A 26,252-nucleotide genomic window follows, 5' to 3' on the forward strand; every position below is an offset into this window, starting at 1 on the left:
TTCTAAGGAAGTTTAAGAATTCTTCCCAGGTCATTAAAAAAAACTCAGTAGGGGCTTCCCTGGTGGCGCAGTGGTTGAGAGTCCGCCTGCCGATGCAGGGGACACGGGTTCGTGCCCCAGTCCGGGAGGATCCCACATGCCGCGGAGCGGCTAGGCCCATGAGCCATGGCCGCTGAGCCTGCGCATCCGGAGCCTGTGCTCCGCAACGGGAGAGGCCACAACAGTGAGAGGCCCGCGTACCGCAAAAAAAAAAAAAAAAAAAAAAAAACTCAGTAGGATGTATTGTATTTCATTCAAAACTGCTTTATATTTTTCTTACATACTTAAGAGAAATGCAAGCCAGCACAGATGTAGGCAAGCACAAAGAGAAAGGAGCATGTGCACTGTAGATCCAGCTCTACCATACGTATCCTTTCTTAGATTCACTCTTATGAAATGGAACGGTCAGCCCTGCACATTCTCTTCGTTGTGAAAATTAACCAGTACATAGAAAAATCTGAGCATAGTGACGGGCACAGCATAAGTACTGAATAATTATTATTCTAGGTGAATGTGTCATTCTGTATGGTGTGAGGTAGTAATTAAACCTGCTTTTCTAAATGCAAGCCAGTTTATCCCATCATCCATTAATGAATCATACATTTTCCCCACTGATTTTGAGATTCAAATTTTAAGTTACAAAAGTAGAATATACTCATTGTAAAAATTTCAAATAATGCCACAAAAGACAGGTAAAAGGTTTTTCTCACCCTCCCCAAATGTGTTCTACTTCTGTCTCCTAAAGTAATTTTATGTTTCAATCAATGTAATTAGAATACTACACATACACAAGTGCATGCATATACAATTTCCTCTTTCATACACTGGGTCGCCTATACTTACAACTCTGTGACTTGCTCCTGTCAGTCAGTGATATACCTTGAAAATATTCCCATGGCAGTGGGAATTTTTCTTAAAAAGTTAAGATTTTTAATAAAGTAATTCCAAAACCCAAGGCAACCCAAGTCATATCTTCCAGTAGGAGATAGATAATGACATAGAGTATTTGAAAAATGCTGAGAAAACTCTAGGAGTCGAAACCCTATTTTGACTCCCAAATCTAAACTACTTTCCATGAATCATTGTGCTTCTACAGTTTTAAAATCACTATGCATATCCTGAATCCTCTACTTCATTTTTGCAAATACTAATCTATCTGAAAAGATTTCTTCTGTCCGAAATCTTAATAACAGAGGCAAAGGAAATAACTTCCATGTACAAAAATGATGAGAATTTTGGCTTAAGAGAGATCTCAAAAGATGGCTGGTGAGAGATTTCAAGATAGGAGCGGGATATCCTGAGCTCACCTCCTCCCACAGACACACCAAAACTACAAACTACCTACATAACAATTCTCTCTAAAATAAGACCTCAAGACTAGTAGAAGAGCTCTTCAACAAAAAAAAAAAAGCCTTGTTGAAACAGGTGGGAGGGACAGAGACACAGCCTTGCCAGGGCTCCCACCCGCTGCGTGCTGACAAGTGGAAAGGACATCACAAAAATGGAGCTCCTCCCTGAGGAGCAAGGGGTTCAAGTCCCACATTGGGCACCCCACGTCAAGGGACCTGCACCAGAAAGTCAAGACCCCAAAACAACTGGCTTTGAAGACCACTTGGACTTAGATCTGGGAGAGCCAGTTGGCTCCAGGAAACAGAGACTCTGCTTCTGAAGCCCTCTCACACAAACTTACTCCATTTAATGACGTCAGCATTACCTGGCCTCATACCAAAACCATACAAGGACACCACACAAAAAGAAAATTACAGACAGTATGCTCAATGAACATAGATGAGGGATAAAAATCATAAGATCATCTCAAAAGATGCAGAAAAAGCATTTGACAACATTCAACATCCAAATATGATAAAAACTCCCAACAAAGTGGGTACAGAGGGAACATACCTCAACATAATAGAGGCTATATATGACAACCCCACAGTTAACATCATACTCAACAGCGAAAAGCTGAAATATTCTCCTCTAAGGCCAGGAACAAGATAGGAATGCCCACTCTTATTCAACATAGTTTTACTCAACATAGTTTTATTCAACTTTTATTCAACATAGTTTTGGAAGTCCTGGCCAGAGCAATTAGGCAAGAAAAAGAAACAAAAGGTATCCACACTGGAAATAAAGAAGCAAAATTGTCACTATTTGCAGATGTCATGATACTTTATAGAGAAAAGTCTAAAGATATCACTGAAAATTAATAAACTGTTAGAACTGATAAATGAATTCACTATGGTCTCAGAATACACAATCAATATACAGAAATTGCTCACATTTCTATACACTAATAATGAACTATCAGGAAGATAAATTAACAGTCTCATTTACAAATGCATCAAAAAGAATAAAATCCCTAGGAATAAATTTAAACAAGGAAGTGACAGACCTGTACAGTGAAAACTCTAAAAGACTGATGAAGTAAATTAATGAAGACACAAATAAATGGAAAGATATTCTGCACTTATGGATGGGAAGAATTAATACTGTTAAAATGTCCACACTATCCAAAGCAATCTACAGATGCAATCCCTAAAGCAATTATACTCCAATAAAGATGTTAAAAAAAAAATTCCAATGGCATTTTTCACATAAGTAGAACAAATAATTTTAATCTGTATGGAACCACAAAAGACTCAAAAGAGCCAAAACTATCTTGAGAAAGAAGACCAAAGCTGAAGGTATCATGCTCCCTGATTTCAAACTATACTTCAAAGCTACAGTAATCGAAACAGTGTGGTACTGGCATAATACAGACACACAGGTCAATGGAACAGAATAGATAACTCAGAAATAAATCTATATTTGCATGGGCAATTAATCTACAACAAAGGAGGCAAAAATATACAATGGGGAAAAGGCAGCCTCTTCAATAAATGGTGTCAAGAAAACTAGACAGCTATATGTGAAAGAACCAAACTGGACTACTTTCTCTCACTGTACACAAAGATAAACTCAAAATGGATTAAAGACTTGAATGTAAGACTTGAAACCATAAAATTCATAGAAGAAAATATAGGGAGTATGTTCTCTGATATGTCTTAGCAATATTTTTTGGATCTGTCTCCTAAGTAAGGGAACCAAAAGCAAAAGTAAACAAATGGGATTACATCAAACTAAAAGGCTTTTGCACAGCAAAGGAAATTACTGACAAAATGAAAAGGCAGCCTACTGAGTGGGAGAAGATTCTTGCAAACTAAGTATCTGATAAGGGGTTATTATCCAAAATATACAAAGAACTCATACAACTCAATATCAAAAACACAAACAACAGAGGACCAGTATAGACATCTTTACATAGAAGACTTAGAGAAGGTCAACAGATACATGAAAAGATGCTCAACATCACTAATCATCAGGGAAATGCAAATCAAAACCACAATGAGATATCACTTCACACCTTTCAAAGAAAACAAATAACTAGTGTTGGTGAAGATGTGGAGAAAAGGGAACATTGGTGTATTGTTGGTGGGAATGTAAATTGGTACAGCCACTATGGAAAACAGTATGGAGGTTCCTCAAAAAATTAAAAATACAACTACCATATGGTCCAGCAATGTCACTCCTGGGTAAACATCTGAAAAAAACAAAAACACTAATTTGAAAAGATATTTGCAACCCTGTGTTCATTCCATCATTATTTACAGTAGACAAGATATGTAAGGAACGTAAATGTTCACCAATAAATGGCTAAAGCTTTTTGTTACATATACACAATGGAGTGCTACTCATCTGTAAAAAGAATGAAGTCATGCTATTTGGGACTACATGGATGGACCTAACGGGTATTATCTTAAATGAAGTAAGTCAGAAGCTTAAAGACAAAAATCATGATTTTGTTTATATGTGAAATCTAAAATCAACAAATAAACAAAACAAAAACAAACTCATAGACACAGAATAGACTGATAGTTACCACAGGGGAAGGGAGTTAGGGGGTGAGCAAAATGGGTGAAGGGGGTCAACTGTATGGTGAAGGATGGATAACTACACTTTTGGTGATGATCATTTTGTAATGAACATGGGTGTCAAATCATAATGATGTACACCTGAAACTTTTTTTTACCATCTTTATTGGAGTATAATTGCTTTACAATGGTGTGTTAGTTTCTGCTTTATAACAAAGTGAATCAGTTATACATATACATATGTTCCCATATCTCTTCCCTCTTAGGTCTCCTTGCCTCCCACCCTCCCTATCCCACCCCTCTAGTTGGTCACAAAGCACCGAGCTGATCTCCCTGTGCTATGTGGCTGCTTCCCACTAGCTATCTATTTTACGTTTGGTAGTGTATATATATATCCATGCTACCTGAAACTTTTATAATGTTATATACCAATTTTATCTGAATAGAGAGAGACGGAAGGAGGGAGGGAGGGAAGGAGGGAGGGAGGGAGGAAGGAAGGAAGGGAGGAAGGGAGGAAGGAAGGAAGGAAGGAAGGAAGGAAGGAAGGAAGGAAGGAAGGAAGGAAGGAAGGAAGGGAGGGAAATATGGTTGGTTTCTAGAAGCCAGCTGAAAGCTTCAAGTTGATAAACATGTATGCCAAAGGGCTTCAGTGAAAGACCTTATTCCAGCTGCTTTGTTTTACCACTGGGTACTAATCTGCAGTGGGATTAAATGATTTGCCTAACTGTCTCCCAGCTAGTTTGTCAGAACGTCAGTCATCTTCTCTCTGGACCAGTGCTGTATGTGTCTCCACGTGGAGTTGCCATAACATAGGGATATGGGGCAGTGTGCCTGGAGGGCCTCAAGCCACCTAAGCAATGAAGCTCTTTCAGGATGGTGAATTTTCTTGTTGTTACATGATATGTCATTCTTACAACAAGAAACACCTTGAAAACATGTATCATAGAGCAGAGTGACAACCCTAATAAGATACTGCACGGCTTTGACACAACTTCCCTATGCGTGAGGATGATGGGGTACCACCATTTGAGAAATTCTTCGCTGTACCACACTCAATCAAGTATATACTATTTAAAAGATACTATTTACTTCTTTGCTGAAAGCTTAGCCAGGATGGTTTCGGGTCCCTAGGTCATCCCGACTAAATGGTAAATTGGCTGTGACTGTTTTCCAAAACAGCAGGTCAAGATCCATTAGAGGGCTGTGAAATCAGTTTAGTAGGTTATGACTTGTGTGGGTATTTTTAAAAGAAATTAGAATATATACACATATATATGTATAAATATATATATATATATGAATATATATTCTATATATATAGGAATTGTACGTATAACAATATTCATTGTTTTGTAAAATATTTCAGTTGTGTACATATTTGTGCATGAATAAATCACAATGTATTACTGTGGATCTCAAAAAATTTTTGCAAAATTGCTCTTCTGTCTTACTGTGTTCTTAAAGGAGGCAAAGCTAGAGATGGGTTCACCTTATTGACAAAAAATATATTCTCCTTACAATAAACGAGATGCTCATACAGTGATTTGACAGGGCTAGGTAGAAAGTTCTAAACAAAAGTTTCCTCTCCCACTGAATATTACAGTGAATCAGATCCCTAGCCCAACCCAAACCAGAATCCACGGGACAGTGAAAAAAGTTAACATTTCAGGGTGGAGGAACTACATGGTGGGTTTCCTTTTTTTGCTATTTGATACATAAATTGAAATCAAGAGAGAAAAACATGCACTCTATAAAATTACCTAGGCTTGTGTAAGGGGTTCAGGGGAAGCAACAGTGTATACTGCTACTTGAGCAGGGTTTAGAATAACTCTTTTAAAGCTGAGGAGAAATTACCTAGATTATCTAGGTCATTCTGCCATCCTGTTCATGAAGTGGAGTGATTTATTTAAGATCATGCAACGCATGAAACATGAGGAAATAAAACCAGCTCCTGACGGACTCCAAATCTGCTGTTTTTTCTACTGTACCCTCCTGCCCTAGTTGGTAGCTGGATGATACCAACAGCCTTTGCTGTAGAGTATATACTTAGGAGGAAGCAGGGAAAAGGAGGAGACACACAGCGCAGGGAAATAAAATCCCAAAGAAAATGCGAACAGACAACTTTAGTTCAGGCAAGAAACATGGTCTTTAGTTACCATATCCTGAAAAAGAAATCATGAGATTATCATACGCTGGATAGAAGAGATCTTACAGAGAATAGTCTGGTTCTTCTTTGACCTGGGAAACTGAGGTGAAGGGAGAAAAGTCTTAGTGAGAGTCACACGGCAGCCTGGATGAAGAACAGGGATATAAGTCCCAGGGGCCCAATTCGTAGTCCATGATTTATCCATGATATCATGTCCTCTCTTATCCATAAAGATGGATTAAAGCAAAAAAACAAACATGAACAAAATGCCCCAAACCTCCAGGGGTTTAAAGGAAAACTGCAAGTGTTGATAGAAGTTCCTCTTGAAAACCAATCAACAACCGTTATGAAAGATAACTGGCTTTATAAATGCCTGTTCCACAGCAGGGCAAATGCTCTCAGGAGGACAAATCACTGCCCATTCCTCTAACTTAGTTTACTTAATAATCTTTACCTCATAACGTGTTTCTGGGCAAAGTAGATTGCATGGATATTTGGTGCAAAATCAGTTCATGAACTCTGGGGAACTTTTGTCCTTTAGTGACATCTTTCTTTTGAGTTCTCAAACTCTCATTTCCTACTGTTAGGAAAAATAAAGAGTCTTCAGGGGTTAGCTGGGCTTAGTAGAATTCTTTAGGAAATTTCATCCCCACAAGACGCAAGTGATCAATAGTTGTCATTACTAGTTGTTTTAATAGGCAAATGTCATTACTAGTTGTTTTCATAGGCAAAGAGGATAAAAATTCAAGAGTTGGTAAACTAGACTTCTCAGCTTTGCTGAGTGGATGACTTCATATACTGTGCTGACTTTTATGCCTTGATGACTCCACACTGAGGTGGGAGATCATCATAATCTAGCCTGCTTAATAGGCTTTGTAGAGCCTGTCAAACAGAACTCCTGGCAAGCAGAAACTTGATGATGTTGTTAATGGAGACATTATTGACTAAAATGCACGTCTCCTAAACAGTAAGTCAAAACTGTGCACATCTATCCATCTTCAAAAAAACTTTGAGAACTCACTTTACAGCAGGATAAAAACTTCAGCTTTTGTAGAGTTACAGAGACTTGTATTCAAATGTCAGCTCTGAAACTTTTCTAGGATTACAGGCTTGAAGTTCCCAATAGGAAAATAACTTACTCAGTTTTCCTAATTGTAAAATGTGGATATTAGTGTCCTCCTTCATTTTATTAGAATATTTTGAAGAGGTAATATATGCTCATAATACAAAATATATGAGGTAAAAGAGAGGATTCATAAAACAAATTCTTCTTCTTTCCTGTATCTCATAGCCACTCAACCCTTCTTTCTGGTACAACCATTAACCAATTCACGAGTTCCCTTCTGGAGATACTATATGCATTTACAAAACAAACATTTATACGATACGTATTTTTAAAATTTATTTAAGGAACACTCCTAAACTCATTCTATGATGTCACCATCACCCTGATACCCAAACCAGACAAAGATGTCACAAAGAAAGAAAATTACAGGCCAATATCACTGATGAACATAGATGCAAAAATCCTCAACAAAATACCAGCAAACCAAATCCAACAGTACATTAAAAGGATCATACACCATGATCAAGTGGGATTTATCCCAGGGATGCAAGCGTTCTTCAATATATGCAAATCAATCAATGTGATACACCACATTAACTAACTGAAGACCAAAAACCATATGATCATCTCAATAGATGCAGAAAATGCTTGTGACAAAATCTAACACCCATTTATGATAAAACGATACATATTTTAAAATCAGATCTGTGTACTTAGATTTAGCATCGGCATTAGGCAAAGAGGTAAAGATTGTAAAGCATCTAGCCCATGGTCAGAGTATTAGAGGATTCTTCAAAACATTTTACAGAACCATTTATGAAATAGAAGGGTGCTCAAATTCAAGGAAGACTAACTGGGAGGAAGAACATCTGACATATCACTCAGCTGACACACTGTATGGTACTGATGATGCTCACCATCTGTTCTTTTTCCTTCCACAGCCAGGGAATCATAAATTATCTTCTGCAGCAGTCAAGTTCTACCCCTTTCTGTAGCAAGCCTCCATGGTGGAAGTAATAATCAGGCCAAATAAAGTTGGGGACAGAAAATTGGCTGGAAGGTCTTTGTATGAAAAGAAATGGTTGCAGAGGAAGTTTAGGTGGATCTTGGAAGGCAAATTGGATATTTTGCTTAAGTTTAACTTTAAATGAAGAGAAATTATTGAATTCAACTTAATAAATCAAAAATCTCAAGAGATGACAGACAAAAAATAGCCTTAAAACTACTGCACATTTAAGTTAGAAGTTCTCTCTGTATAGATAGCATTATTGTTCCTAATTCTCACATTTTCTTATGTTCATGCCCTTTGACATGTGATTTTTCAATTTTTTCCCACTAGAAGTAGAGCATATTTCATTACCTCTTTGATTCTGGTTTTAGCCATACAACACGCTTTGGCTAAAATAATGTACTTGAGAAGGATAGTTACGCAGTTTTGAGCTCAGGTCTTAATAGGTATTGGATGTTTCTATTTGCCGCTCTGTGCTTTCTGCCATCTCTATGAGAGGACCCTGCTCTAGAAGGATGAAAGTCACATGGAGCATCAGAACAGGACCCTAGCGAGGAGACAAGCCAAACCCACATCTGACGAAGCCCAGCCAATCTGAAAATTCACAATTGAGAATGTATGATGGCGTTGTGAGTCAGTCAAATTTCATGTGATTTATTACACAGCATTATAGTGACTACAGCTGACTCAGATCATCACACCTTTCTGAAGGGGAAGGAACTTTTCTATGTTTCAGGTTAGCATGGTGATAGGTACATAATAGGCACCTATATTTTGATGCACTGAATTGAACCCGATTCAACAGCTTATTTTCAAATGAGAAACCCCCTGGGTTTAGAAAGGTCAAACTTTTTGCTTAACATTATACAGCAGAATAGCTGTATAGAATTGAATTTTCCTTTCTCCCAAATTAGGGGAATATGACCTTAAAGCACAATTTCTCAAGCTTGTCACTATTCACATTTCGGGCCATCTTTAATCTCTTATCTACTAGACGCTAGTAGCATCCCCACACTAGTTGTAAAAACTGTCTCCAAACACTGCCAAATGTCACATGAGGAGCAAAATTGTCCCCAATGAGCACCCACAATACTTTTGATAAACTGTAACTGCTGAAACCTTGTAGTCTTTATGGTGAGCTAAAATAATGCTTACAAGAATGCAGACTGGCTAAAACAGAAGGTTGATATCTCACTTATACAAATTGTCACAAGTATTCAGGACACTGGAAGTCACAGCTTTTAATCAACTAAAATCCAACATATAACTCAGATGAAACATCCTCATTTGATTTCTAACAAATACAGCTTTCTGAAGGGTGACAAGCCTCTGTCCCTGTGAAGTTCAATCCTACCTTTCGGGAATACTCTGAAGAGTTTTCTTCCTTGTACTATGGGCTGGACTTGAAAACTTCCAAGCTCCCTGCTAATTCTATGATGCTCTACTTTTTATTAAGCACTATGGTTATTAAATAATTATTCTCCTTTGCCTTGTTGTCCTATCGTAGCACAGAAAAAATGGCTTGTCTCTATCGCATCCTGAGACCTGGCTGCTGGGCCTCAGCAAGTGTGATAAGGAGCCCTGGAGCCCAGCCATGCCATGTCTGTCACTGCAGGGAAGCAGTCACCACAGCGCTCCCATCCTTTGTCACTCATCCTGTACATCACTCACAGGGGGAAGAGTAGAAAATCAGCAGTCAGACTTCCAAAGAGGAAACTGACAACTTGGATCCCAGCAGTTGGTTTTATTAATCCCCTACAGAATGTGAGCAGTTGAAGTTCCTCGTGGAAAGTCAGTCAACAGTAGGATCAGATTCCAAGTTGTTTATTTATAAGTGAGAGACCTCTTCAAACAACTTTTAGAGGAAGCCTGCCACTAAGGACTGAACTGAACTTTCCATTTCAAGTCTTCATTCTCTAAAGGGCTTAGCTGTTTTTCCTACTGCTTCTACTTCCAGAAATAAACAAAATGCTTACAAAGTGACATCAACGGCGCCACTTATCAGATAGCAGGCTGTTTTAGGAAGTAACAATGAGGTCTTTCCACTAGGTCCAAAGCAAACTGTAGAAATCCTGTACACTTTTCTTCTGAATCAGCATGATGAACTGGACATTTCATTTCTTTGTAACTCATGCCCCCACTGTAATTTTACTTCAAATTGATATTTTGGGGGCTAGGGCTAATAACCTCTTCAACTCTACTCAAAAGTGGTAAAATTCAAATGTTGATGTCCTCTATTATGCATTAATGCTTTCAGAAGCAAACCATAACTTCAAAGAATTACTTCCCAAAGGCAAAATTGTTGCTGACACTGTTTAAAGAAATCCTACTTAGGTTTGGCTCAGCAGGGTTAGAGACACAGAAGTAAGGAGATGTTTACCCAGCTCCAGAGGGAAAGAAGGAGAGAATGTGTCTGGTGATGATGCCTCAATGCACCTTTGTCAATGGGATTCAGAGTAGACATTCACGCTGAGTGCTGAAATCTCATTTGTGCACCAACTCCTCGACCTGCCTTCCCTGACAGAAAAGGAAATTAACTCAGACACCATGATGTCTTACCACATTTTTGTTGCTATTATTTCCCTTCTTAATAATTAAATAAGTGTTTTGATGTCCTCTTCTCTGAAGGTAGTAGTTTTCCTTTGCTGCTGTAATATACTACCACAAACTTAGTGGCTTAAAACAACACAAATTTATAATCTTAGAGTTCCACAGGTCAGAAGTTGGTATGGATCTCACCATGCTAAAGATCAGGCTATTGGCAGAGCTATATTTCTTTCTGGACGTTTGAGGGAAGAATCTGTGTTCCTGCTCATTCAGGTTGCTGCAGAATTAAGCTCCTTGCGATGTAGAACTGAGGTCCCCGTTTCCTGGCTGACTAAGGGCCATTCCCAGGCTCTAGAGGCTACCTGCATGTCTTGGTTTGTGACCTTTAGCTTAAGTCACAAATTGCCAGTGGAAGATGCCTTAGACAGCAAATAGTTTGACCCACTTCTTGTCTCTGGTAGGACACAGCCCTTCTCTATTCCTACCCTCAGTCATTTATGTTTTCCACCAACACAATGACAGGACAATGGGCATTGATTGATCAAGTTCAGAGGCATTCATGAGGCTGTATTTTCTAGGGTATTAGAACTTTTGCAGAAATACATAAATAGGCCTGCTTGGGGGAAATTCCCTTTAGGTATTTACTGGAGTAACAAGTTAGTTGAGAAGGTCCACTCCTGGTATTTTGTTTTCCTGTGGCAAGATAAGAAGGCTGTGCCTCTGCTTTTGAGCTATCAGAACCTGCCCACCACCCAAAAAAACAAAAACAAAGAAACAAAAAATATCCCTCAGGGGCTGAGAGATTCTGGGCGTTGAGATATATCCCCTCATGCTCCAGGACTTCTTTTCTTGGGCGTGATTTGTCTCATAGGAAGATGTGCTCTTACTAGCAGGGCTGTTCTTGGCACTAGAGTGGTAAGGCCAGAGGATTAAGCATCAACGTGAACTTGGGGGAAAGTCACCAGCTGACTTCTTAGACTTGCGTTGCTTGTAGACCCAGCTAGGCATGAGCATGCGTGAAAGCAGCACCTGTCAGGTCAACAGGGCAGGAGGCAACCGAGGAGCTACAACTACAATTCCACGCGGTTTGGGGGGCCAAGGGCATAACTAGTAACAAAAGCATTGCTTTGCCTGGTGTCATTCCCATTCTCTGGAATGCAAAGTACGTTAAGCAGCCAGGTGTTGAAATATTCAAGGAGTCAGTAAACTGGACCTTAACTACTTCAGTTTCTCCCATTCCATAACCCTTCATTTCATAGATGTAAAAATGGTTTCAGAGATGCAAGTTCACTTAGTGATGGTTACCTTGCTGGTTCAAGGCAGAACTAGGAATAGGGCTCAGCAGACATTATACAATATTCTCTCCATACACTGGTGACTGAAGAAATAATTGAATACTCTTCAATTACTTGGCACAGCTGGGAAATAGGTAATTCTGGTTACCTCCGGGATAAACAATTTAGGAAGTGAAATGACCCAGTCCATGGATATTACCGCTCAACCTTGGAACCAAAATATCTTTTGGGGATGCCTAACCTCCCAGGTTGGGAAATCGCGCTCCTGTGCTTTCAGAAACATAGCACTTTGACAAACACCAATCCTCCATCTAGGGAGAAGACCATCCATCACACTGTTACTATACTTGAAAGACTTCTCACAAAGGTGAAGAGGTCAGGTGGCTGCTGACAACTTTAGCTAACCAGGATAAATCTAGGAGACAAAATAGAAATCTGTTCTCCAAACTTCAAAAAACAGAAAGGAAAGTTCTTCAGCAACAGACTAGGAACAGCTATTTCTAAAATATCATTCTGATTCAAAACTAAGAGCTAGAAAGGATCAGAAAAATTGGCCCATGTTTATGAAGGCGATTACTGAGAGAAAATGTGAACTTCTGGATACCCCTGGTGTCCTCGGCTAGCCACCTAAACTGAGAATTGAACGAGGCTGTTGAGGAAACCTTAACACCTACTGGGTGCTCAGAAAGCAGGTTAAAAACCTCTGTTAGCCATTGCAGTCCTTTTGTAACAAAGGCTTTGTTTTTGATTTGCTAGAGGCCCCACAGTTAGTGATTTCCCTTTATAAGGCAGAGAGATCACTGAATTTAGGGCTCCAATAGACATGGACCTCTCAACCGGTCCCACCCTACCCCAGGGGCTTCGCACAGGAACACTCCTCCTCTCAAATGTTTTCATTGCTATCTTCACCGTTCATTTCAGCTCTCAGCTCACATGTAACTCCAGAGAGGCCAGTCACAACGTTATGAAAGGACCCCCCTCCATCCCTCCGCCACCCCACGACCTCTTTTACTTTCAGCATGATATAGTCATGGGATTGAATCCATTGCTTACTATGTACAAGTCACTTAACCTCTCTGGGCCTCCCTTAGTTTCCTCATCTAAAACAGTAAAACATTCCCTACTGCAAAGGATTTTTTTTTTTTTTTAAGGATTAGATGATAATACATGTTAAGCATTTATACCTGGGACTGGCAAAAACTGACAACTCAATAATTCTTAACTATTCATATTACCATAATATGAAATTATTTATTCACTGCTTGCTTTTCCCCTGTTTTCTACCCTCCCAACTGCAATAGAAGCTCCCCACGAGAAGAGAGCTGGTCATTCTACTTCACAAATGTATCCCTAGTAGCTAGAACAGTGTCTGGCACATAATACTCAAAGAATCTGCCGAATGAATCAATCACTAACCTAGCATAGGTCCCAAATTATTTCAGCCTCAGTTTTCTCACCTGTGAAAGGGAGATAATGGCTACCAACCCATATGGTTTTGAAGAATCAAATGAGAATTTATGCCCCTATTTCTCCAGCTATAATACATGTGCCCTGGGGAAGAATTTGGAATCCTAAGGCTACATAAAGCGAACCAAAATACACAGCACAGCTACTCAGAGGTTTGATTTTGCAAGAATATTCATGGGAAAAAGAATTTTGAATTTTTATACTCAGAATAATTTCTGAAAGTTATTAATTTGATTTTGCTCTTTCTGCATGAAGCCCTGCCCATTTAAGAAGTCTGACATTTTTATTCCTTTACCTCAGGAGTAGATGTGTTGGCGAGTGACAACAGCAGCTCACTTTTGTCCCCCATCCCGCAAAAAAAAGGAAATGTTGAGGGTGATTATGTTAACTGAGCCAGCGGGAAAGAGAGGATAGAGATAAGGAGAGGAGGAAAGATTCCCCCACGAAATGGAAGAGATTCTTTGCAGTGGGGTGAAGAAGATAAAAGGACAGATATTCATACAGAAAAACTTTGGTGCCCACAGGGTCTCAAAGTGGAAAATATAAGATTCTGGGACCTTTAGATAGCTCTAAGGGACAAGGAACCCCAATAATGATTAAAACTAAATTTCCCACTAGCCAGGGAAACTAGGCACTCAGAGGAGTTGAATATTGGTTTAGTGAAATAAATGTGTCATTTCTTACAAAGTTAGAGAATAAAAATCACTCCAGTACGTTGCTTTACAAAGCCTCACAAACCTTACTCAATCCTTACACAACAGGCAAAATACTGCTTTTCTGTGCCAGTCTATTTTTTGTTTTTTCTTTCGAGTGTATGCGTATGTATAAGGAAGAACAAGCTCAAAGACTCAAAATATTAATTTGCAGTGACTGATTGGAAAATGTACTTTGGAATTCAAGAAAGTCAATGGTCATAGCGTCAACCCATATTAGACAAACCACTTCCATGAGAACAGATTAAACTCGAATCAGTGGCAGTGACAGAACTAAAAGTATCCAGCAGAGCGGCCACTTGGGACTTTTTTGATGCCCACAAACTAGTTTGATGTGTGTTCTTACCACAAAATCCAGTTCCTTTATGTAAATTAGTTATATAAAATTATAGTATTCGTGGTAAAATAAGGCCTCTACCATTCACCATTTTTCTTCACCCAAAAATTCCTTTGATGAGTATTTCCCAGAGGTGATCAAAGAGGTTGACCACAACAGAGACCTTTCAATCTACCAATAATACAAGTACCCCTTGAAAATGTGTTTAGAATGGCCACTGGAGGCTGAAAATTGTGCTTGATCACCTGTGGGCACTACTTGGGAGCACTGCTCTTCGGTGATGAGTTTTTGAAACTCAAACTTACTGAAGTTTATAATACAATAAAAAATACAGTCGTCATCTATACTTATATAATTACACGATTCTGGACTCTTGAAAGACGTGGCACCAAGACACAGAAGGAAATTGTCTGAACACTGAACCTGTTGTGTTGTGTGATGTTTAATTTGCTCTAATTTGACTCAATTGTCACAAATGGGTAGATTCAATAAAACAACATTTTGCCAATAACCTACAAGTATAAAACTACATTATTCCTAGTGTAACACTTAAAATATTATTTCAGTAAGGAGAGTAAATACACAGTAAAAACTAGAATACAAAATTTGGGTGAATGTGAGACTTGAATTTCTTCTACACATTCAGTAGTCCACTGCTGGCTTCTTGCACTCAGGTGATGTTTGTTCACTCACTCACTTTTAAAAACACACTTAATATGCAAATGAACTTTAAAAGTAAAAAATAAATGGTCTCCAAGTTCAAGGTACTTTTACTGCACAGTTATTCAAAAGGATTTCTGAGAGTGTTCTTGGGTTCTTTCTGCCCTACAGCATGGACTCTTATTTTGACTATGTACCAGAGTTGGTATTTGGTGTTATACACAATAACAGCAACACTGGTTGGTAAAAGATTGAAATACTTGCATAGTGGCTGGTAAATTGCTGTCACTCCTAGCTTCTCCTATCCCTACCCCTGAGAGCCCCAGGATATCCCCTGATCCAGCAACTCTCTCTGCTGGGTCCCCCAGAGCCCCACAGACCTTTGTTCCCATTGGACAGTTCCCATGCTATCGAGGTTAAGTATCGTGAATATTCCCCATGTGTTACACTCTTTCTTTTCCTCTCCCCCTATGCCAGCCTTGAATGCCTTTTGCTCTCCCTTCATCTCTACTTTAGTGGCAACCTTAGTCCTCATCTCAGTCAGGATGCCCTCCATGTCAACAGCATACAGTGACTAGTTAAGGAACAGAGTGTGCCACCTGACTCAGCCTTGAGAATTGTGCTGGAGTCACTGAGACAAAGGCACCTGCTTTCCCCTGGGATGTAACTGGTAGAATAAAAGCAGAGGCTGGTGGGCACCATCTTTGCCACCCCTGTGGAAGAGTCTAATGGGCGACTGAAGACAACACAGAAAAAGCCAAGCCTGAGGGTGGTGAGAGACTGTGTGAGCCCCTGGATCCAGGTACGTGATGCATCCCCAGATTTCAGGTAAGGAGCCCAGAAGTTGATTATTTTCCTTGAGCTGGTATATCACCCGGAACAGAGTTCTCAAACAGAACTTTTAAATCATTTTTCCATCTTCAAAAGGTGAAGAAAGCCTAATTTCTTCCCCCATAGGCTCTTCAGTCCTCATAGCTGGTTTCTTCCTCTTCATGTAAGTCTCTACCATTCATCACTATTTAAGTCATACGTTAACAAGTTCACAGAAAACACCACTTAGGGAGGATTACCTGGCTGAGATTTCCAAGGGTAGCATGAAGCCTAGATATTTTATAACATCACCTGAGACGGAAAAGTTGGAAAGGAAAGTGGTAGGGAACACCAGGAGAGGAATTTAATAAACTCTGCTACAAAATTACCTGATTTCTACCTGGGTAATTAAATTCTGATTAAACTAACTGCTGGGTACTAAGACACAAAAGGCAAAATGGTCTCACACCGGGGGAACAGTCTTTGTTCTCTACTTTCTTATGTCGCAAAGAATGGTGGAAGAACAGGAAGTAAAATTAATATTTTGAAAATAGAAGTGGGGACTTTTAACTAGTACTGTGTTTCTCTCCAAGGGGAGAGGGGTGAGGAGGAAGCACACTGTGTTGAGTGTCAGGATTTTAATTTTACTCAACTAGATGCCACTCTTCCAGCAAGTAACCTGATTTTATGCATTATAGGAAGAGCTCTCAAAATGCAGTACTTGGACGAGCAGCAGCATCACCTGGGAGCTTGTGAGAACGCTAAATTCTTGAGCTCCATCCCACACCCACTAAATCAGAAATCTGTGGGTGGGTCCAGCAATCCGTGGTTTAATAAGCCCTCCAGGTGATGCTGATGCACTTGAGTGCTTGAGAATCTCTGCCCGAAGAGTTCCCCAACCATGCTTTACAGGAGCAACACCTGGGGAGCTTTTCAAACTCTCCAGGCAGCCCGCCATGCCAATTATAGCAGACGCTTTGGGGGTGGGAGTCAGTTATCAGTTATTTTTCAAACTCCCTATGTGATTGCCAAGTTCAACCAAGTTTGAGACCCACTGTGTGAAGGTGTCACTGGCTCAATAACTGACACCTTGGGGAGATCCCAAAACTCTGGTTTTTTATTCTGCTGGCAATCTCTTCAAAGTGGGTGCCCAGAGTAAGAGATGGAGGCAGGGCTGGAGAGGGGTCTCTGAGAACTCCAGCTCCGCAGTGCATCCACCATCTCAGTGCCCTCCTAGCTCTTAGCCAGAAGAGCTTCTCTCCTCCATTATTCCCTATCACGCCCCTCTCTCTATTTCTTTCATGGCATTTACCCCATCAATATTCACACCCGTATATGTTTATCATCCAGCTCCCCAAACAGAACTATAACCATAGAGGGCATGGGCGATTTGTTCACCGTTGCTTCAGTAGTGATTAGTTGAGTGCCTGAGATACAATAAGCACTGAAACATTTGGTAGCTGACTGAATACATCTTGACATAACTCGTATCAGGTAAAGACAGCTGAACCCTTTCCTCAGCCATTGTGTTTCAAAGACTTGGCTGCCCCCAATTACACAAGTGAAGTGTCCAAGGCAATGAACCCCTGGACATAAAAAAGAAACATACCAAACCTTCCTTTTAAGCAGTAGCATCACCAAGAGTCAAAATTCCTAATTTTCACTTTGACTAAGCACGAGTTAATCTGGAAATTTCTTGCAGTCTAACTCCTTCATATTAATAAGCATCTCTGTTTTTAAATATCCAAGTCCCTTCCACTTTTAAAATCTCACTTTAGACAAAATCTTTGTGAGGAACTTCAAGGGACCTTGGGCTACTTTCTCCAATTGCCATTCACAAAGTTCAGGGAAGGTTATTTCTGGTGTGGCTAAAGTGATCTATCTTTTGCTTAACTGAATAGAACTACCATTGGGTTGTATATCAGAAGCAGGTGGGAAGTAGCTCATTTATTACCTGCCATCATTTTCCTTAAAAATTCATTTTTCATTAAATCACTTAAACCCAAATTCACTCAGGCATTGCATCCCTGAGGATTAGATCATAAAGTTCAGTCAGTAACTCTATCAGTCCGTCTTGAAACTGATAACAAAAACATCGACAGTGATGAATATATTAAAATGTTAATATATACCTTGCCTACTTGTACTTTTACTATCACTTTGCCCTGCTTTACAGGAACGTGAGAATAGTTTACATAAAATATTTACTATAATAACAGTTCAATACATTTTACACCCAGCAAAAAAAAAAAAAGAAAAAGAAAAAAAACCAAAATTAATCCAAAAAAAAAGCTTAATCCCTCACAGCCAATCTTTTAAGCATAGGCACTAACCAGGAACCTTCACAGGAAGTCAGTCCACTCTCCTGACTACTTAGTCAGGCTGGAGGCCATGAGAGGCCTGCAGAACTTGATTACTCTGAGGCTGTAATGAGCACAGCGTGTCCTTATGTGAAAAACAACAGAAAGATAGAGGAGAAAACATTCACTACCTTGTGTTCTAAGACTGCAGGGACACCAACATTTCATTTCAGATGAGAATGCAAAACACCATACCTAGGTACTGCATGTGAACACCTTTAGAGTTTAATAACAAAAAAACCAACCGTGAGAACAAGAGATGTGAAAGTACCTTGAAAAATGAAATGACTGAAAAGGAAGGGAAGCATAAGTCATACACAGCCAAGACCTTACTTTTTTAAAAGAATATTGTTGAAAAATGTCCTACCTGTCTCGATTCTGCTCTCCACCTCAACTCCGGAGCACGGAGAAGGAAGACTGGGTTTAATCCTTCCGCAGGACCCGCTTCCTGAGTTTTCTCACTAGTGTGGGCTTCCTAAAAGAGACCGTGAGGAAACAGCGAAGACTGAGGAGTTGTCTGCCTGCAGGTGTTGACAATACACAGACACACACAGCTGTGTCTAAGTGGGCCACGCCCAGCACCGGGAACAGCACGGACAAAGCGGGGAGGCCTTCCCCGCACAGCCGAGCTGAGCCTGCTCATTCAGTCCCGCTTTCACCAGCCCAGCAAACCCTTCTCATTGCTTTTCATTCGCTTCATCTCTCATGACCATCCAGCAGTGTTACGGGAGATGGTGAGCGTTCTTCTCTCATGGGCTCTAATTCCTTGCTACTCATAGTGTGGTCCATGGACCAGCAGCACCTGCATCACCTGAGAACTTGTTGGAAATGCAGAATCTTGGGCCCCACCCCACCTGCTGAACCGGAATCTGCTTTGTACCCAGATCTCCACGTGATCTTTTCGTTTCTACTTTTTTTATTGTGATACATATACCATAAAATTTACTACCTTAGCCATTTTTAAGTGTACAATTCAAGTGTATCAAATACTTTTATAATGCTGTGCAACCATCACCACCATACATCTCCATAGCTCTTTTCGTCTTCCAAAACTGACACACTATATCCATTAAATAATAATTCCTCTTTTCTCCCTCCCCTAGCAACTGGCACTCACCATTCTACTTTCTGTCTCTCTGCTTTTGACAACTCTATCTCACTCATATAAGTGGAATTGTATAGCATTTGTCTTTCTGTGACTGGCCTATTTATTAGCATAATGTCCTCAATGTTCATCCATGTTGTATCGTATGTTAGAATTTCCTTCCGTTTTAATGCTGAATAATATTACAATGTGTGCATATACCATATTTTGCTTGTCCATTCGTTCCACATTTTACCTATTGTGAGTCATGCTGCTATAAACATGAATGTACAAATACCTCTTTAAGATCTTGCTTTTAGTTCTTTTGGGTATATACCCAGAATTATACTTGCTGGATCATATAGTAATTCTATTTATAATTTTTTGAGGAACTGCCATACCATTTTCCATAGCAGCTGTACCCATTGTATGTTCCTACCTACAGCACACAAGGGTTCCAATTTCACTGCATTCTTACCAACACTTATTTTTATTTTTTTGATAGTAGTCATACTAATGGGTATAAGGGTATCTCAATGTAGTTTTGATTTGCATTTTCCTAAAGATCAGTAATTTTGACCATTTTTTCATGTACTTATTGGCCATTTGTATACCTTCTTTGAAGAAATATCTTTTCAGATCCTTTGCCCAGCTTTTTTTTTTTTTCTAATTTATTTATTTTTGGCTGCGTTGGGTCTTCATTGCTGCACGTGGGCTTTCTCTAGTTGTGGTGAGCGGGGGCTACTCTTCGTTGCGGTACACGGGGTTCTCATTGCGGTGGCTTCTCTTGTTGCGGAGCACGGGCTCTAGGCGCACAGGCTTCAGTAGTTGTGCCGCAGGGGCTTAACTGCTCCGCGGCATGTGGGATCTTCCCAGACCAGGGCTCGAACCCATGTCCCCTGCATTGGCAGGCGGATTCTAAACCACTGAGCCACCAGGGAAGTCCTGCCCAGTTTTGAAGAAAGTATTTTTGTTGTTGAATTTTAGGAGTTCTCTATATATTCTGGATATTAATCCCTTATCAGATAATTGATTTGCAAATATTTTACCTCATTCTTTGAGTTCCCTTTTTACTCTATTGATATCAGCTTCTGTTACACAAATTTTTAAATTTTTCATGAAGTCCAATTTGTCTATTTTTTCTTTGGTTGCCTGTGCTCTTAGTGTCATATCCAAGAAAACTTTTCCAAATCCAAAGTCATGAAGATTTTGCCCTATGTTTTCTTCGGTTTTATAGTTTTAGGTCTTACATTCAAGTCTTTGATCCATTTAAAATTAATTTTTTATATGGTATTAGGTAAGTATCCAACTTCATTCTTTTGCATGTGGATATCCACTTTTCCCAGAATCATTTGTTGAAAAGACTGTCCTTTCCCATTGCCTGATCTTGGCAGCTCTGTCAGAGATCATTTGGCCGTATATGCAAGGGTTTATTTCTGGGCTCTCTATTCTGTTCTATTCCATTCCATTCCATTCCACTGATCTCTGTGGTTGCCATTATGGCAGTACCACACTCTTTTGATTACTGCAGCTTTGCAGTAGGTTGTGAGATAAGGAAGTATGAGCCCTGCAGTTTTGTACTTTTTCAAGATTGTTTTGGCTATTTAGGGTCCCTTGAGATTCCGTGTGAATTTTAGGATGAGTTTATATTTCTGCAAAAAATGTCAATGGGATTTTGATATGGATTGCATTGAATCTGTAGATCTCTGAGTAGTTTTGACAATGTAACAATATAAGGTTTTCCAATCCATTAACATTGGATGTGTTTCCAATTTTTTGTATCTTTTAAAAGTTCTTTCAACAATGCTTTATGGTTTTCATCGTACAAGACTTTCACCTCAGTGGTTAAGTTAATTCCTAAGTATTTTATTATTTTTGATGCTATTATAAATGGAGTTGTTTTTGTCATTTGTTTTTCAGATTGTTCATTGTTAGTGTATCGATATGCAACTGATTTTTATGTGCTAACTTTGTATCCTGCTACTTTGCTGAATTCATTTATTAGCTTTAATAGTTTTTTGTGGAATCTTTAGAGTTTTCTACATATAAATCATATAATCTGTGAATAGAGGTAATTTTACTTCTTCCTTTGCAATTTGGTGCCTTTTATTTCTTTTCCTTGACTAATTAAACTCGCTAGCATTCCAGTACTAGTTGAGTTGAAGTGGTGAAAGTGGACATCTTTTTCTTTCAGTCTTTCACCATTCAGTCAGATGTTTGCTGTGGATTTTTCACAGATGGTTTTTATTATCTTGAGGTAGCCTCCTTCTATTCCTGTTTTGTTGGGTGTTTTTATCATGAAAGAATGTTGAATTTTGTCAAATGCTTTTTCTGTATCAATTGAGATAATCATGTGGGGTTTTTTCCTTCATTCTGTTTATATGGTGCATTATATTGATTGATTTTCTTATCTTGATACATTATATGCCCAGAAACACAAACTAATAATTTTAAAAAATGCATTAGTCTCCTAAATTATGTAGAAAACAAAATTTACAATTACAAAACCAAAATTACAATAATATTAGATTTTAGGCTAACAATTGCTTTTTAAAAAATATATTAGTATTTTCAATCATGCAGAAAACAAAAAGTTGAGCTACAAACCATGTTCCAATTATACTAGCTTTCATAATTGTTCACGTATTTACCATAATTGGGATTTTTATTTCTTCATATAGCTTTGTTTTACTTTCTAGTGGCCTTTCATTTCACCCTGCAGAACTACCTTCATCATTTCTTGCAGGATAGGTTTAGTGGTAACAAATTCCTTCAGCTTTTATTTAGCTAGGAATGTCTTAACACATTATTGACTGGGGGATTTTTGCAGAAACGAACTCCTGTGACCGTAATACATCTCCCGTCAAAGATGTGTTAATTTTGCCCTCACTTTTGAAGTACTGTTTTGCTAGATAGATTCTTGGTTGACCATTTTTTTCTTTTAACACTTTGAATATATCAGCTCACTACCAATGGCCTCCAAAGTTTCTGATGAGAAATCTGATGATACTCTTATTGATGACCATTTGTATGTGATGAGTTGTTTCTCTCTTGCTTTCAAGATTCTCTCTTTGACTTTTGAAAATTGCATACAATATGTCTCAGTGTGGGTCTCTTTGAATTCATCTTACTTGGAGCACATTAAGCTTCTTGGATATTTATATTTACATCTTTCCTCAAATTTTGGAAGTTTTCAGCCATTATTTCTTCAAATATCCTATCTACCTTTTCTCTCTCTTCTCCTTGTGGGACTCCTCAGTGAGTATGTTGGTCCACTTGGTGTCCCATAGGTCCCTTTGACTCTGTTCACTTCTTTTCAATCTTTTTTTCTCTGTTCCTCAGAAACAATAATTTCCATTGCCCTATCTTCAAGTTTGCTGATTCTTTCTCTGCCTATTCAAATCTGTCTTTGAATCCCTGTAGTGAAATTTTTATTTCAGTTATTGTACTTTTCAACCCCACAGTTTCTTTTTTTTTTTCTTTTCACAGTTTCTTGTTGGTTTCTTTTTTAGGTTTTCTATATCTTTATTGAAATTTCCATTTTGCTCTTATTTTGTTTTCTTGACTTTCTCCACATCTTCCTTTTGTTCCTTAAACATCTTTAAGGCAGTTGTCTTAAAGTCTTTGTGTAGTATATCTGCCATTAGGCCTTTTTCAGGGACAGCTTTTGATTTATTTGTTGCCTTTGAATGGACCATTCTTTCCTGCTTCTTTATATGCTTTCTGATTTTTTGGATGAATATTTTGAATTTGTTTGAATATAATAATATATAATATATTATAATGTGGTAACTCTGGAGATCAGATTCTACCCCTCCCTCAGGGTTTGCTGGGCTTTTTGTTCTTATTTATTGTCTTTTTTGCATTGTTGTAGGGTGTCTCTGTGCTGAGGAACAGCCTGTGGTGTAAACTTAAGGTCTTCATAGGTCTTTTCTGAACCTTTCCCTGGACATGCACAGCACATGTCACTTCCTAATATTTCCATTTGTGCAGTTGTTTTAAAATGTCCCAGTCTTTAATGTTTGTCTCCCAAGAGGGGAAAAGAGAGTAAAATGAAAGAAACGGTGAAGGGGGCCCTTCCTTTAAATCACCTGGAGGTCACTTCAGCCAGAGAGGGAGGGTCTTACAAAAACAGGGGGGAGGTACAACAACTAAGACGGCCCATGGTTCCTGGAATGAGTGGGAGATGGGTAGCTGGTACCATGCTAAGAGCTGAAATTGACCAAAATTAAACACAATTTATCACCCAAGCCTTCCCCTGAAAGTTGAAGCCTTCGATAGACTCTAGAGTTCCAAAATAGTTATACCAGAAAGATTCTGCCAGTGCAACTGTTGTCTGGGTGGGGAGATAAATTCCCACCGCTTCCTACTCTGCCATCTGTCCAGAATCCTCTGTCCCTGGGTGATCTTTATGCATATTTTAATGTGAGATGGCTGCTCTGAGTCACTTTTGGCTCACCACTTGTTCCAGACCCTTTTCTGAGCACAATGTCTCCATCTCCAGGCCTTGGCTGGAACCTGGCTTTTCCCTTGAGGATTCTACTTTGCAAATCCTCTCAAGTAAAGCCTGTCCATTGTCACCTGTCCTTGAATTTGAGGGGCAAAAGATTGCTTTGTATGTTTTAGGAAAAGCCACTCTCCTCAGTGCCATTTCTCTGCCAGGCACTGTTAAGTGCTCATACATCCATTATCTCATTTAAGCCTCACTATGAGCCAGTGCAGGAGATGCTGTTGTTATTTCCAGTTTGTAGAGGAGGAAATCAACTGTTAAAAAGGTGTGGTCTCCTAAGTAACAAAACCACTCAGCTAGTAAGTGACAGCTGAATTTGAACACCATTTCATCCAAGTCCAGAGTCATTACCACTACTGCCTCTCTCCCCATGTCCATTCTAGATTTGAGTTTGTCATCTCTCCTGCAAAAACCCATTGCCTTTTTCTTATGTGTTTCTATTGCTGCCATATGAGAGTACCACAAATTTAGCAGCTTACAGTGACACACATTTATTACCTCACAGTTCTGTGGGTCAGAAGTGCCAAGGTGCTTGGACTTACTTCTCTGCTTTGGTCTCACGAGAACAAAATCCAGGTCTCAGACAGACCAGAGGCTCTGGAGGAGAATCTGCTTACGGGTTCACTTAGGATACTGGCAGAATTCAATTTCAAGTGGTTGTAGGATGGAGGTCCCTGTTTTCTCACCAGCTGTTGGTCAGGGGTTGTTCGAGAGGCCTGCACATTCCCTGGTTTGTGGCCCTTCATGTTCAAAGTCAGCAGTAGTGGGTTGAGTCCTTCTCACACTTTGAACTGCTCTAACTTCCCTTCCTGCCTCATCTCTCCTACTTCCAGCTGCAGAAACTTCTTTGCTTTTAAGAACTATTGTGATTAGATTGGACCCATGTGGACAGTCCACAGAAGTTTCCTTATTATAAGGCCCTTAACATTAATTCAATCTGCAAAGTCCCCTTTGCTATGTTGTGTAACATACTACCAGTTTTGGGGTTTTAGACCATGGACATCTTTAGGGACCTTTCTGTCTACCATGCCTTGAACCTCACACTGCTCAATTATATCATTCCTTTCTTTCCTTGTCATATCATTAATATTTTCTGTTCTTCTTATAGTCACAGTAAATGTATAGTCATTTAAGTAAATGTGTGGTGTCCTTCTCTTCAACATTCTCTTCCTGTTTTACCCCTGACCTCACCCTGAGATACATTTGTGACCACTCTGGTGACTTTCTTTCTTACCATCAAGTATTTTCACCTCCAATCCACTTTTCACGGGCGTGCTTTGTTTTGCACTTGTCAGCAGGGAACCTGTAGGAAGAAATAAAAAGTTATCCCCCAGATGCATATGGGGGCTGAATTTCAATCACAGCATTACTGGCTTTTATTTGATAGTTTATATATGCAAAATGGATTAAAATCAAATTTAAGAAGCATGAACGATACCTGGTAATAGAGGATATGATTATACAGCATCCGTCAAAACATTTCAGTAAACTGATTTAAAAAAAAACATCAAGGGTAAACAATTTCATCGACTCAAATGTCAGGGTTTGGTAGACAGAAATATGATTTTAGAATGAAACCTTTTAACAGTTCTGTGGAATGACAGGACTTGATTTGGGCATTGAAATTTGAATTTCCTTGCTGCTTTTAAAAACTTATTAAGCAGGAGATCGGTACTAAATTTGGTTACATCAATATCATTTTAGAGGAGGGAGTATGATTTACATGCTATATAAAACCCATTTTCTCCACTACGGATAGAGACATGGGGCATCTTCTTGATGAAGTCACATATGATCTCAGTTAAGCAGGAGCCATGGAGATGCTGTTGTACATAATAAAGACTTCAGAAGATGCTGAGGTTTTCTCTGTGGGGTTTTGTTTTACTGCATCAATTTATCCACTGTAGCTGTGAAAGGCAACCCAGGAAGCATGATTCCATTGCTTCTGGACTGCCACAGAAGTGCCAGCCATGAACCTCCATATCTTATAATAGGCGAAATAGCATCTTTCAAAATGAGGTTTTTATAAGTTGCTTATAAAAATAAGGTATTCAGGCATTGAGAAAAGATTATTTTTAATTGGGCTTGATTTTACTTCCCTGAATTCAAGCACAGAGCCCAAATTGTTTGTAAACTTTAAGAGCATAAAATAAGGTACTTGTTTAAAAAAAATCTTGTTTAAAACAAAAACCTTGTTAAAAAAAGAAATCCACATAACGTGGAGATTTTTCTGATTTGGTAGGTTTGGAGGAATGGTCAGGAATATGAATGTTTAATAAACAGTCCATCGAATTC

General features: G+C 39.1%; 1 long non-coding RNA gene across 4 annotated transcripts in view; it reads right to left on the reverse strand.

Annotated features, from left to right (window-relative positions):
• The window catches only part of LOC137232677 (uncharacterized), a 920,890-nt gene that overhangs the window by 287,820 nt on the left and 606,818 nt on the right, over nucleotides 1-26,252 (reverse strand). For all 4 annotated transcript variants that reach the window (XR_010947135.1, XR_010947134.1, XR_010947132.1 and 1 more), the window contains 2 exons: nucleotides 25,192-25,260; nucleotides 18,731-18,838 (listed from right to left, as the gene is read on the reverse strand). This is a non-coding gene — a long non-coding RNA (uncharacterized lncRNA). The remainder of the gene's footprint in view (nucleotides 1-18,730; nucleotides 18,839-25,191; nucleotides 25,261-26,252) is intronic.

Source organism: Pseudorca crassidens, chromosome 10, assembly GCF_039906515.1.
Source record: "Pseudorca crassidens isolate mPseCra1 chromosome 10, mPseCra1.hap1, whole genome shotgun sequence".
In the NCBI taxonomy this organism is placed as follows: Eukaryota; Metazoa; Chordata; class Mammalia; order Artiodactyla; family Delphinidae; genus Pseudorca; species Pseudorca crassidens.